Genomic DNA, 12645 nt, shown 5'->3' with positions numbered 1-12645 from the left:
CAAGGTACACTCACGGTGTAATGGGAATGTGGAGCCTTTGTTTATGCAGTGTCCGTTTCCCTCTTTAGAAGTGAGCATCAAATTCCGGAGAACAATGACATCACTTTTGCCTCAAATTCCACCTATCTGACTTACCAGGATGCAAAGAAGGATGCAACCGATCTTCAGTTCAGTGTGAGAAATTGAGAATCTCCTTGTTGGTGCCCTAACTATTCCATGTTTGTTCATTTACTTACACTGGACAAACACACTGTTGGGATATGGAAATAAAACTGTAGTGGTGGTGTTATGCAGAAAAGATGCGGGCTGACCAGGAAACACTCCGCTCACATTGTCTAGAAGTGATATTTGTGTGGCCAAGGCTAGGAGTTCTCCTAGTAGCTCACACTGTAAGGAGCTTGCTGCTGACCACCAGCAATTCACTACAAATCTGCAAACTGAGAGTCAACAACGTTAGGATGATCAACAGTCTTCTTACAGTTTGAGCTCATAGGAGAATGTCTCTTCTTGGCTGTGCAGATTCCACTTCTGAACACTGTGGAGACATCATCTGAGCTCTCTCTTTTGGCCCTCACCTTTTCACACCATCACTAAAAAAAAAACCCATGGAGAGAGACTGGGACACGAACTCAGAACCCTTGGAAATGTGTCAAGGGTTGGTTTTCAGAAGGTAGGAGACAGATTGGAGGCGCACTTGGAAGGTAAAGTAGGAGGATTTGGGAGGAGATCTGATCCAATGGTGGGCGTCTCAACTAGTTAGATAATAAAGCAAAGGCAAAAAAAACGCTAATTTGTTCTTTGCAAATTTCATTTTAAGCAAAATGGTTCAATTCCAACTACAGGCAGGTATTAAATAGCTCTTGGCATGGGAGCTGACTTTGCCTTGTATGTTATTTTGAAAATATATGGTATTTGATTAATGTGATCAACCAGTGAGAAAACTGCAAGATTTGATTTTAAGTACCTGACAAAAAACCATTGAAAGCAGCACCTGGACAACAATGCGCCAGGATATTTGGCCTGTGGATTTATGCTTTATTATTGAAGGTAGACAGAATGAGAGCGGCAAAGTGCTGCAGATTAATACTAAAAGGTGTGCTGGCATTATTTCCATGTGGCTTCTCTTGCAGACTGATTCAATTTTACAGATTACAGAATTATTCATAGCGAGCGTACTGCATGATTGTGATAACATGGTAATGAAAACTTGGAATGTGTATTTTAATTTAATTCATTATGTTACTGGCACCCTTGTAGGATTTCAGACTTGACATACTGTACCGGGAGCAGGGGTGGGGGGCGTTCAGAGGGGGGGCGAATGTCTTTCTTTGATCTCCTTTGCTTTGTGTTCACTCCGTTCTCTTATTTATTTCATATAGATTCCATTGATGAAGTATCCTGTAGGTCGTAGGAATCATGGACCAATTCCATCTTTACGTTTTCAGACCATTGACCTCTAACAGACTTCATTGTCCAAAGCAGGTGCTTATCAGGGTGCAGTCTATTAAAAGAAGCTTAGCATTATAGGATGTGGATCTGGCAGGGATTCATAAATTGACTTGGCTCTAAATCTTTAAGGAATGCATGCTAGTGTCTTAAGGTGTACACAAACTGAACACATTGCAGCCTCAAAGTTTGCTAACCCATTCATCATAAACAAGTTTTCTCCACTGCAGACAAAAATGCTAATTGGCTATTATTATGTGTCACAAAACAAGAGTGGCATACCGAGAAAATGATTCGGAAAAGCAAGGAAACAAGCTGGCAATGACAGGCACGCGCCATCGAGCCGGCCTGCTTTTGTAAATATTTATCCGAGTTCTCATTTGAAGCTGTTGTTCATCTTGCCTTTCAGAATTTATCTTTTTGTGTGTGTGAGAAATACCAATCCAAATTTGTATTTTAGAACATTGCATTCTCTCTGACAAATATGGAGTATCTCTTTGAGGAGACCAGCTCCAGAAAAAGCCATTAGGCAGCCTACAGAGAATTAGAAGGCAAACTAAAGAAAGAGTGTAAGAACATATAAAGATATAATGCCTTGAAGATGGAGTGCCTGGCTGGCAAGAGCTTGCAAAGGGCCAGCGTGCTACAAGGCTGACATATTGTGACCCTGTTCCACTTTATACTCTTTATTACACAGATCTTAACAGAACTCCCTGCACCCTGCACTCTTGCCGTACTTTCAGGGATAATATAGACCACAGGTTGTTAAACTACGGGTCACAACCCATTTTAGGTCACGTGTTATCTAAATTTGGTTCGTGCAGAGTCGTGATGAACAGTACTACTCAATGGGAAAGGTTTGCAAATGGTTGCTGGAGTTTAATTTCTCAAGGGCAGTTTAATCAAACCCCATTGCTCCACTTCAATCTGCATTAGCAGTTCTCTGAGAGTGGACTCTCCCTCACCTGGGATGACAGTCGGGGTGTTCCTGGGACTCAAAGACACAAAAAAAGCAAAATATGGTCATGAGAAAAATAAGTTTAACAACCACAGATACATTCAGTTTTTATGAATAATGACAATAAATGACAATGATAAATGATGATGACAATTAACAAAGTAAAGTAAGTGTGACAACTAGTTCAACTTGTATCTGTTGTGATTGGGCATCCCAAACACAACAAAAAGGGAATGAGTCCACTTAAAATGACCCATAAAAGGCTTTTTTGGTCAGGCCAGGCCAGGCCACCTTTTCCTGCCTGGCAAGGCCTCAACCCCAGTGGGCCTGAACCCAAACTCCAGAGACCTGCCTCATCCTTTGTAGGCCCAAAAGAGATTGAACGTCAAAGCAAGTTTAAATGTTCCCAAAACACATCAGAAATCTCCACAAGTAGGAGGGTAACCATGTGTTACAGCTTGTGAACAAAAGGGCATCAAATGATCTTTATAAAAAGGATCTATGAATAATAAATATAAAGATACAGTACAAGTAAAGGCTGAAACGAGCAAAAAAAAGGCAAAAAGGAATTATGTAAATGACAATCCTAAATAAACAATGTTCCAATACAAAATCTAGAAAACAGAATCTTTAAAACATAGCAAGAAAATCAGAAACCGCTACAACAAATGCCTGTGGATTTACGCTTTATTATTGAAGGTAGACATAATGAGAGTGGCACGGTGCTGCAGATTAAAGATAAAGGTTAAAGATTATCCAAAGATAACGAAATGCAGAACTGCTGAATCCTGCCTCTGCCTTGAATTTAAAGTCACCTGGAGGAGTCAGCAGCTGTGACATCAGGGTGGCCCCGCCTCTTGGGGAGCCACCCACAAGGAACATGGAATATACTCATATTTAAAGAGACTTTAAACCATTACAGAATCACATATGAAACAAATAAAAATAACATAAACACCTGGAAAATAACTCAAAACAAACTAAACAGCAATAAACATACACTTAAAATAACCTCAATACATGACAGTAGCCATATACCTTGTCACGCACATGTGTATATGAGACAGCTGAAGGGCCCTAGTGACTGCAATTCTACCTCTGCTCCAGGGGATGGCACTGTGTCTTAATGGCTCTCTCCCTCTTACTCCCTCTGCAAACAAACTGGCTGATTGATAACTAGAATACTTCTGACATCACTTCTGGCATCCGTCCACCTGGTCCCGCCTCTTCCTGTCATTTTGGGACAGTTTGTTTTGAAGTGTACAAATGACTCTGCAGTATTTGCATGTTTTTTTTGAGTGGTTGTCTTGGCACCCCAACTCTTTGTTGTTGGTATCTGTTTTTGTTCCAGCGTAGCACCAGGTGACTCTTTGTCTTAATATGTTGAGTGGTCTGGCCTTCTCCTGCGCGGTCTTTGAATGGAATGAGTGATAGCTTGCTCCTTGTAGGTATGGATCTGTATTTTTGTATATTTTATGTTTTATTTTCATTTTTGAGTTAATATTTTTATTTGCTAATGTATTTTCTTTTGTGTTTGTATTTATGAACTGTGCCTTTAAATGCAAGCCCATTCTATGTACTTTATGGGTGGAGCCCCAGGAGGTTTGGCAATGTTTTTGTCTCCAAATCATAGGTCCTTCATGGATGGAAGAAAATGGCAGAGAAAGAGAGCCTGCAGCATGTGAGCCTCCTCTTACTCACCAATGGACCACCTCAGACACAACCCAGTTCAGCTTTATTCCTGTCAACATTTTCACCAGTTTCAAAGGATGCACAAAAGTTTTGGTTAAACAAGAAAGGAAGGATGTACAGGTAAATAAATCACAAACTACCTTCTTAAACCTCAGAGTGTCAGAGTCACACATTTACTTGCCCATTCTGTCCAGGCTTCCTTCTTGGGAGGAGATGGCCTGTCTCAAGAACCACAAATAAATGAAGATAGAGAAACAGAAATGGAGGGGTAAGCTTGGGCTATTTATAATGCATAATTATAAATACTGTACATGTACAATAATAATATACATTATAATCGTAGGTAGTGGCGTTAAAGACTTTAAATTTTAAAGATATAAGAAAACTCACTAATCACAGACACAAGAAAGCTTAAAAAGTAGACCAAAGAAGAAATGCTTACCGGAAATCTTGGGTTAAGCAGCGCAGAGCAAATCAATAGACAGATTTCTGGATGAGCCAGTCGTGAGCCGCTTTTTCAGACTTGGAGCTGAGAATTTAAAGGATTTCTTGGCCCTCTAAAGGCACCAGTGATCTTTGCCTTGGGCAGAAGTTGCTCAAAGCGTCTCCTTGGTGGCTGACTCGGAGCACATAGGTGCCGCATTCTAACAGGAGCGCTTTGTGAATGTACGGTTAAATCTCAGTAGGCCATATCTCTTGAAATGTAACATTTTTTGCCTTTTAGATGAAAGTTGAGAGTTAACTTGGTCAGTGATAAACATTATTTAATTGTTTCAAACCATCTCCATTCCCTTGTGGCTGGTATTTGCATGTGGCCAGATCAGGCAGCTCTTACTTGACTCACTCCCCACTGGCGTTACATGCCTTGATTTTTTTGTTTTTTTGCAAAACCTTCATGTTGACCTCCACCTCTACATGCCTTAGATGAACAGTTTGAACATTTTTTAAAGTCAGAGTGTTGGCAGGGTAGTACAATAAGCCGAGGTAGGGGGCAAGTTATAGATGCCAGTCCAACCCTTGGCCATTGGGAAATGAGGCCAAAGATGTCTGATGTCACTTATACAGTACAAAATGATTATGAATTGCAAAACAGCCACTGCAGATGCACCCTAAATTTACTATTGACCCCTTAAAGCTTCATCAGAACCTAACAAAAAGGTTTGATTAGAAAAGCTGAAAAATACGTAGTATAGAAGCAAATAAAAAAATGAACAAGGTAAACAAATCTATCCAAACCAAGCCCTTCTACAATGGCATTATCTTTTAGATAACAAACCTGCCATTAGTTTTAAAGTCACATGTAAAAATGTAGAGTAGACTTAAAGATCAGACTGCACTTGTGAAGGACCTTTGTCATGGGCTTAGATTGAGCCTGGGAAATAAGAAACCGGGGGCAGAATTTACCCGTTGTTCAACAGTTAGTTTAAGTACTTACCTCAACAATAGGGGGGGTACAGTGTTGACCATGAAGGTGGCAGGCATCGCAGGAGGGATGTGAAGAAAGAAGGCCAGACGGCTGCATGAGCATGCAACCTGATGGACAAGTGTGTGGACTCAAGAGGCCTGTTGAGCTACGTGCATGTCCATTGGAGGTCCCATAATCCTGGCGTCTTTCGGTACCCTGTCAGTGGCTGGAAAGAGCTGTGTGTGTGAGTCGAAAGAGAGAGTGAGAGTGTTCAGGAGAGGGTTATCTATCTGAGTGGGGTTTAGGAAAGGTGCCTGAATTGTGGAACCATTTTGTGTGTTGGTATCCATGTGGGAGTTCTTTGTGCCATGTTATAGGAGATGTGTTTAGGTGAATACACAGCATTGCAAGCATGACAGCGCATGAGCCTATAGGTGGGGTTTAGAGGGGAGTTTAACTGGGGTTGACTGCAGAAATCCTATGAGATTATATAACGGAGCTTCAGTGGCTAGAGGGAAGTGAGTAATCAACTTCTGTTTGTGAGATCCTTCTGAGTGTAGATTTCTAGTGTTCTTCTTCAAGCTCCATGTTGGGTATAATAAGGCGATGCAGGCCCTGAAATTGAGTCCTTCTATCATATTGTTTAAGTGAAGGCAAGAATCTGGGTTGGAGAGGCGCTGCAGGTGCCGTAGGTGTTCATCTCGTCTTCTGATTGCTCTCTGTTGGGACAGAAGGCATTGCAATACCTACAAAGGGAAGTTCTCTGCAGACCTGAAGTGCTCCAGTGGCTGTGTTGAGAGATCACAGTAAAGGTCGACTGTTTCCTTTTTAAATGACTGCATTCATCCTATCAGGAAGTGCTTCTTTGTTGAAAATAGTGAAATATTATTTGGAAACATCAGCATCACGAAGAACCAAAAAAAAGATGTAATCCAGAACCTATGATCATTCTAGTTACCACATCTCAACCCAAATAAGCACACACAGGAGATGCCACCACCATCACCAAAACACCAAATAACTTAATGCCTTATGGATGAAGATCACAACAGGCACATGAAGGATGTAAGCCACTGCATACTGAAGCTGTTCTGGTGGCTTGTGGTTGTCCCTTTATCTCATCGGATACCTGTAACTCTTCAGGAGTTGAGCCTTAAAGATCAGCTGATATTAACTATAACTGCATTGTTATTTGGAAGGATGGTGGCACAGCGGTCAGCACCACTGCATCACACATCCAGCATCCTGGGTTTTGACCTGCACATCTGGTTGCTGTCTGTGCTGAGTTTGTGTGGGGTTCCCTTCAGGTACTCCAAAAGTGACCCTACTTTGTTGGGCACTTAACCTGCAATTGCTTTGTCCTGGGTATGACTTTAATCTGCATCCAGCCCTGCATGAAGGCCCTCGAACTTGGGGGTTGGTGGCAGAATTGGCACTCCAGCCACCATAACCAAACCTCACACTAGTTTCATTCCATCTGAACTAGTGCGGTGCTGAGGTGTTACCTGTCACATGGCTGCACTCAGGTCCTAATCTGGGATCCTGAGCTGGTTTGTCATGTATTAGCTGTATCAGCACCTGCTCCTAACTGCCTCCTCCTCCTCCTATATCTGCTCTAACCTGTAGCAGCCCTTCTGAATCATTTAATCTCATTTATTTTCACAATTATTTTAAACATCACAATCAAAGGCTTAAATGGTTGGGCTCTATGAGCCTATTCTTGCTTTAAATGCAGGTGACACCTTTGTGGATATTGTGATGCACCCTTCTATTGTGGAGACCAGCTTTGCATACAGCATATAAAGAGGAGGTTGAGAGCATGTGTTCATTTTACAGTGCATTGCTGCACCCGCCACACGATGAACCACCCAGATTGGGACCCGACAGTAGCTGCACAACGGGTGACACCTCAGCGCCACACTGGAACAGTATGAGGTTTTTTATGGTGGCTGGAGTGCCAATCCTGCCACCAGCCCCCAGGTTTTTTCCTGTAAGTTGGAGGACCTGCTTGCAGGGCTGGACGCAGGTTAACGTCTTACCCAGGACAAAGCAATTGCAGGTTATGGGCCTTACTCAAGGACCCCATGGAATAGGGCATTTATGGGATTTGAACAATATCCAGTTTAAAAAGTCAGTCGAACAGTCTAAGGATATCCATTCTAAAGTCCTACTGTGCACTGTGATGGTACAGAACTGATTATTACTAAAAATATGTGACAGCGACACGGTCAGTAGGACAACTCACAGGTCCAACAGTAATTGAAGTGTGTTTTTTCACCATTGTAATTTTTCCTTCTAACTTACAATATTCTTTCTTATGAGACATCCAGGTGGTCAGTTCATTCTATTACACAGGTAAATGACCACCTCAATAAACATGCTATTCTTGACAAGTTTTTGTCAGGTTTTAGAACAAATCACAGTACAGAAACTGCACTGATACAATTGATCACAATAATCTTAGAAATAGCCTTAGTCAGTGGGTGGGCTTCTCTGGCAGTGTCTTAAATTGGTTTGAGTCTTACTTAACAGGTAGAAAATTCTTTGTTAGTTGTAGTAATTATTTTTTGAAGACACATGGTATTCCATATGGTGTTCAACAAGACTCTATCCTGGGTCCACTGCTCTTTTCGATTTACATGCTTCCATTAGGTCAGATTATCTCAAGGCATAACGTGAGCTACCACAGCTATGCTGACGACACACAACAGTATTTATCAATAGCGCCTGATGACCCCGACTCTCTTGATTCACTGACACAATGTCTTACTTGTGTTTCTGAATGAATGAGTAGTAATATTCTCAAACTAAATAAACTATAATGAGGATATTAGAAATAAACTTGATCCATTAGGATTAAAAGTCAAGAGAGAGGCAAATAATTTAGGGGTAATTACTGACTCTGATGTAAATTTTAAATCACATTTTAATCAGATAACTATTACAGCACTTTTTCACTTAAGGAATATAGCAAAAATTTGACCTCTTATAACTTTCCAAGATGCTGAAAAATTAGTTCATGCTTTTGCATTTCAGTCAACTAGATTACTGTAACACACTCCTCTCTGGACTACCCAAAAAAGACATCAATTGATTGCAACTAGTGCAGAATGCAGTTTCCAGAATCTTAACTAGGAAAAGAAAATCCGAGCACATCTCTCCAGTTTTGAAGTCACTACACTGGTTACCTTTGTCATTCAGAATTGACTTTAAAATACTGCTTATGGTTTACAAAGGCTTAAATAAACTCGTCCATCCTATATTTCAGAATGACTTTCACCTTACACTTCTAATCATAATCTTAGATCTTCAAATGAGTGTCTGCTTCTAATTCCATGAGCTAAACTTAAAATAAGTGGTGAGGCAGCCTTCTGCTGTTATGCCCCTAAAATCTGGAATAAACTATCAATAGAAATTCACCAGGTTAATACATTGGAGAACTTCAAAAACCTGCTAAAAACACATTACTTTAACATGGCTTTCTCATAGCTTCATTTTAGTCTAATTATCATGGCTCCGAAATCTGTAGTAATCCCTACCTTTGGTTTTCTGTGGTGGCAATCTGCGCCACCACCACCTGAACAAGACACCATGCAGTCCCTTAATTGATGGATTGAAGGCCATAGGTCCACATGAGCATCATCATCAAGTTCTTCCATATGAACCCTGAATACCATGATTGATGTCAATTACAGTGCATCTGGAAAGTATTCACAGCGCATCACTTTTTCCACATTTTGTTATGTTGCAGCCTTATTCCAAAATGGATTAAATTCACTATTTTCCTCAGAATTCTACACACAACACCCCATAATGACAACATGAAAAAAGTTTACTTGAGGTTTTTGCAAATTTATTAAAAATAAAAAAAATGAGAAATCACATGTACATAAGTATTCACAGCCTTTGCCATGAAGCTCAAAATTGAGCTCAGGTGCATCCTGTTTCCCCTGATCATCCTTGAGATGTTTCTGCAGCATAATTGGTGGTAAATTCAGTTGATTGGACATGATTTGGAAAGGCACACACCTGTCTATATAAGGTCCCACATTTTACAGTTCATGTCAGAGCACAAACCAAGCATGAAGTCAAAGGAATTGTCTGTAGACAATTTAAAAAAAAATTGTTTGGGGAGGGCATGGGCTGGATGTGGAATTGGAAGAGGGTTTTTTTCTTACAATGTCACAATCGAAGTGCATTTGTCTGATCTGTCAATTTATCATTGCTATTTCAAAGAAGGAAAATATGGAAAGGCATTTTTAAACTGTTCATAAAAACTACGAAACTGACTTCCTTCCGAAAACCGATCTGAGAAATAGAAGGAGAGGGAACTAAAATCGCAATTAATCGGACAGCTGTCATTTTTCACTCAGCTGAATTCAAAAGCAAAGGCAGACACACCGAAGCATCGTTCCGGGTGAGTCACTTGATCATTAAGCATAAGAAGTCCTTCCAAGATGGAGAGATGATAAAAGATGCCTTTGTTGAGGCAGATGGCTAGGAAGAAATTCCTGCTGAGATTTCAAGACCCCTGGCCGGAGAGAAAGGAGTTTCTCCTTGTCATTAAACATGCAGAATACAAGCAACTTAATAATGATCAATGGCCACTAGACTTCCATTTTTTTTCCAATCTGACCAACATGTTGAATGAGCTTAATTTACAGCTGCAAGGAAAAGAGAACTCCACGGTCAATATGATTAGCTCAGTTATCAAAACGAAAAATGTAACATCTGTCGTCAAAGCTGCAGCGCCTTGATATGGCGAACATCCAAAACCTCGCGTCAGAGCTGGAGACACAATGGAAGGCATGTGCGCAACTTGACAGCATACGCTACATAGAGCACATTGAAAATTGCCTGTCAGACTTTGACAGACGGTTTCAAGACTCAGCTTTACTTGAGTCAATCGCTACATTTAAGAGCTATCCATTTAGGGAAGATGTTGAGGGTGATTCACCCGCATCAAAAATTGCAACACTGTTTCACCTAAAACTCCTCTACAGTTGAGGATGAAATTTTGACACTACAGGATGACAATCAGCTGAAGTCTGGGGCTCTTGGACAGTTTTGGATCTTACTCACAGAGGAAAAGTACCCAAACATAAGGAAATGTGCTACCTCCTTGACTGCATTATTCGGCTCTACTTATTTATGCGAGTCAGCCTTTTCCCACATAAAGATTATTAAATCCAAATACTGTAGTGACCATAAATGTATTGAATTGTTATTGCACCATAAAGGTTATTTAGTTATGCAAGGTACAACAACATATATTTTATGTATAAAGTATACTCAGTATATTTTTAATGTAGGTAGATCACTTTGACCTGGTCATTTTAAAAATAGCTTGCAATCCGAAAAGTTGTGGGCACCCCTGATCTAGGATATGAGGATGACCTGACATAGCAGAGTTAAAGCACTAACAAGCCATGAAATTAAATTATTGGCAAGAGTTGCTTTATAATTAAGCAACCAGGCGAGAACAAAAACCTGCAGCCACTGCGGCCCTCCAGAACTGTGATTGAGGTCCTCTGCTTTAGCTGAATGTGTGATTCTTCAGCTGGATGAGCTTGGATTCTGCAAAGAAGAGCAAACAAGGTAGGAGAAAGAGTGACCAGGAGGCTGGGGTGAAGATTAAGGAAGGTGGCTGTGTGTTTAGGTAGGACCATGAGGGGGATAATGTACTGTCTTTATTATGTTTTATGTTGTAGCCATATTCTCCATGAAGTCCAATTTTGGTTAAACTCTGCCATATCTTGGCATTATTCTGGGCTGGATGTTGCTCAGGGGAGTTGACTTCAGGCCATAATATATATATATATATATATATATATATATATATATATATATATATATATATATATATATATTATAAAACTTCCCTTTTAGTCACCTTCAGAACATTCCCCTAGAGATGCATTACTCTTGTTGCAGTACTTCTCCTGTGTACTCTTCATTTGTTTATGTGTCTAGGGCCTCTGGCATTTTTTCCTGGATTTCTTCCACAGTAGCAAATCTTCTTTATTTCAGTCTTAATTTTTGTTTCAGGAAGAAAAATAACTCACAGAGTTTAAGGCCTGAGAATACAGAGGGGTACAAAGTAACAAGCACACTGCTTTTGGTCAAAAATCCTTTGACTGATGACACAGAGTATTAAGACGCATTGTCACCGTGAAAAACCCCGTTTTCGGTGGCTACTTCTCTGGATGTTTTTTTTCCTGATTCTTTTTCGTAGATGCCTCAGCACTTCAGTGTGATTTCACTAAACGTCTGTCCACAGGCAACATATGCATCTTTAAGATGTGGGAGGAAACCAGAAGTCCTGGGGGCAAGCCATGCAAACTCCAAACAGACTGACCCTTGTAGTGCGGTAGATATGAAGACCTGAATGAGCTGCTCCAGCTCACCTACTGTTACCCCATGAGATGTAGTCAAAGCAAACAGAAAAGAGAACTACAAAAAAATGACATTTCATTAATAGTCTATGTTGGATTTCCAAAAGTTATGAACCCCTGATGAGCTGTCCTTGCATAGCTAAGGAGAAAAGAAGACGCACAATTAGCTTGGAACATTAAGATTTTTTTATTAAGACAAGAACTCTTCAGTTTTTTTTTTTTTTGTAAAAATGTTTTCTTTTTTATGAACCAATACAAAATGTGTATGGGAACATATGGATATATATATATGTATATATATTTTATTAATACACAGTAACATTGCCCAAGTACAGCAGAAAGACAAAAGGATTGACCTAAAGACAGCTTGAGTGACATAAGACCAAACCTTCTGAGCATCAAGATCCTTCATTTGCCAATCTCCCCCGTCATTTTCTTATATTTGATCTTTACACATAAAAGAAAAGTTAACAAATCAAAGTTAAAACAAAAAAACTGTAAATAAAAGCCATATATATGATTCAGAGTAAGTTATTATTTTTGTGTGTATAGACAGAATCCATATACCCTTTATGTGTATATATACTGTATATATATATATATATATACACACATACAGATACAGTATACATGTATATATATATATATATATAAAATTACAGTATATACCTATGAGCAAGTTTTCTGTTTTTGAATTTTATTTGTGGATTAATACGTATCACATTTAATACAGTACGTAGCATTTTAAG

The sequence above is a fragment of the Polypterus senegalus genome, chromosome 9, assembly GCF_016835505.1.
Source record: "Polypterus senegalus isolate Bchr_013 chromosome 9, ASM1683550v1, whole genome shotgun sequence".
In the NCBI taxonomy this organism is placed as follows: Eukaryota; Metazoa; Chordata; class Cladistia; order Polypteriformes; family Polypteridae; genus Polypterus; species Polypterus senegalus.
This window is presented reverse-complemented; position numbering follows the sequence as displayed.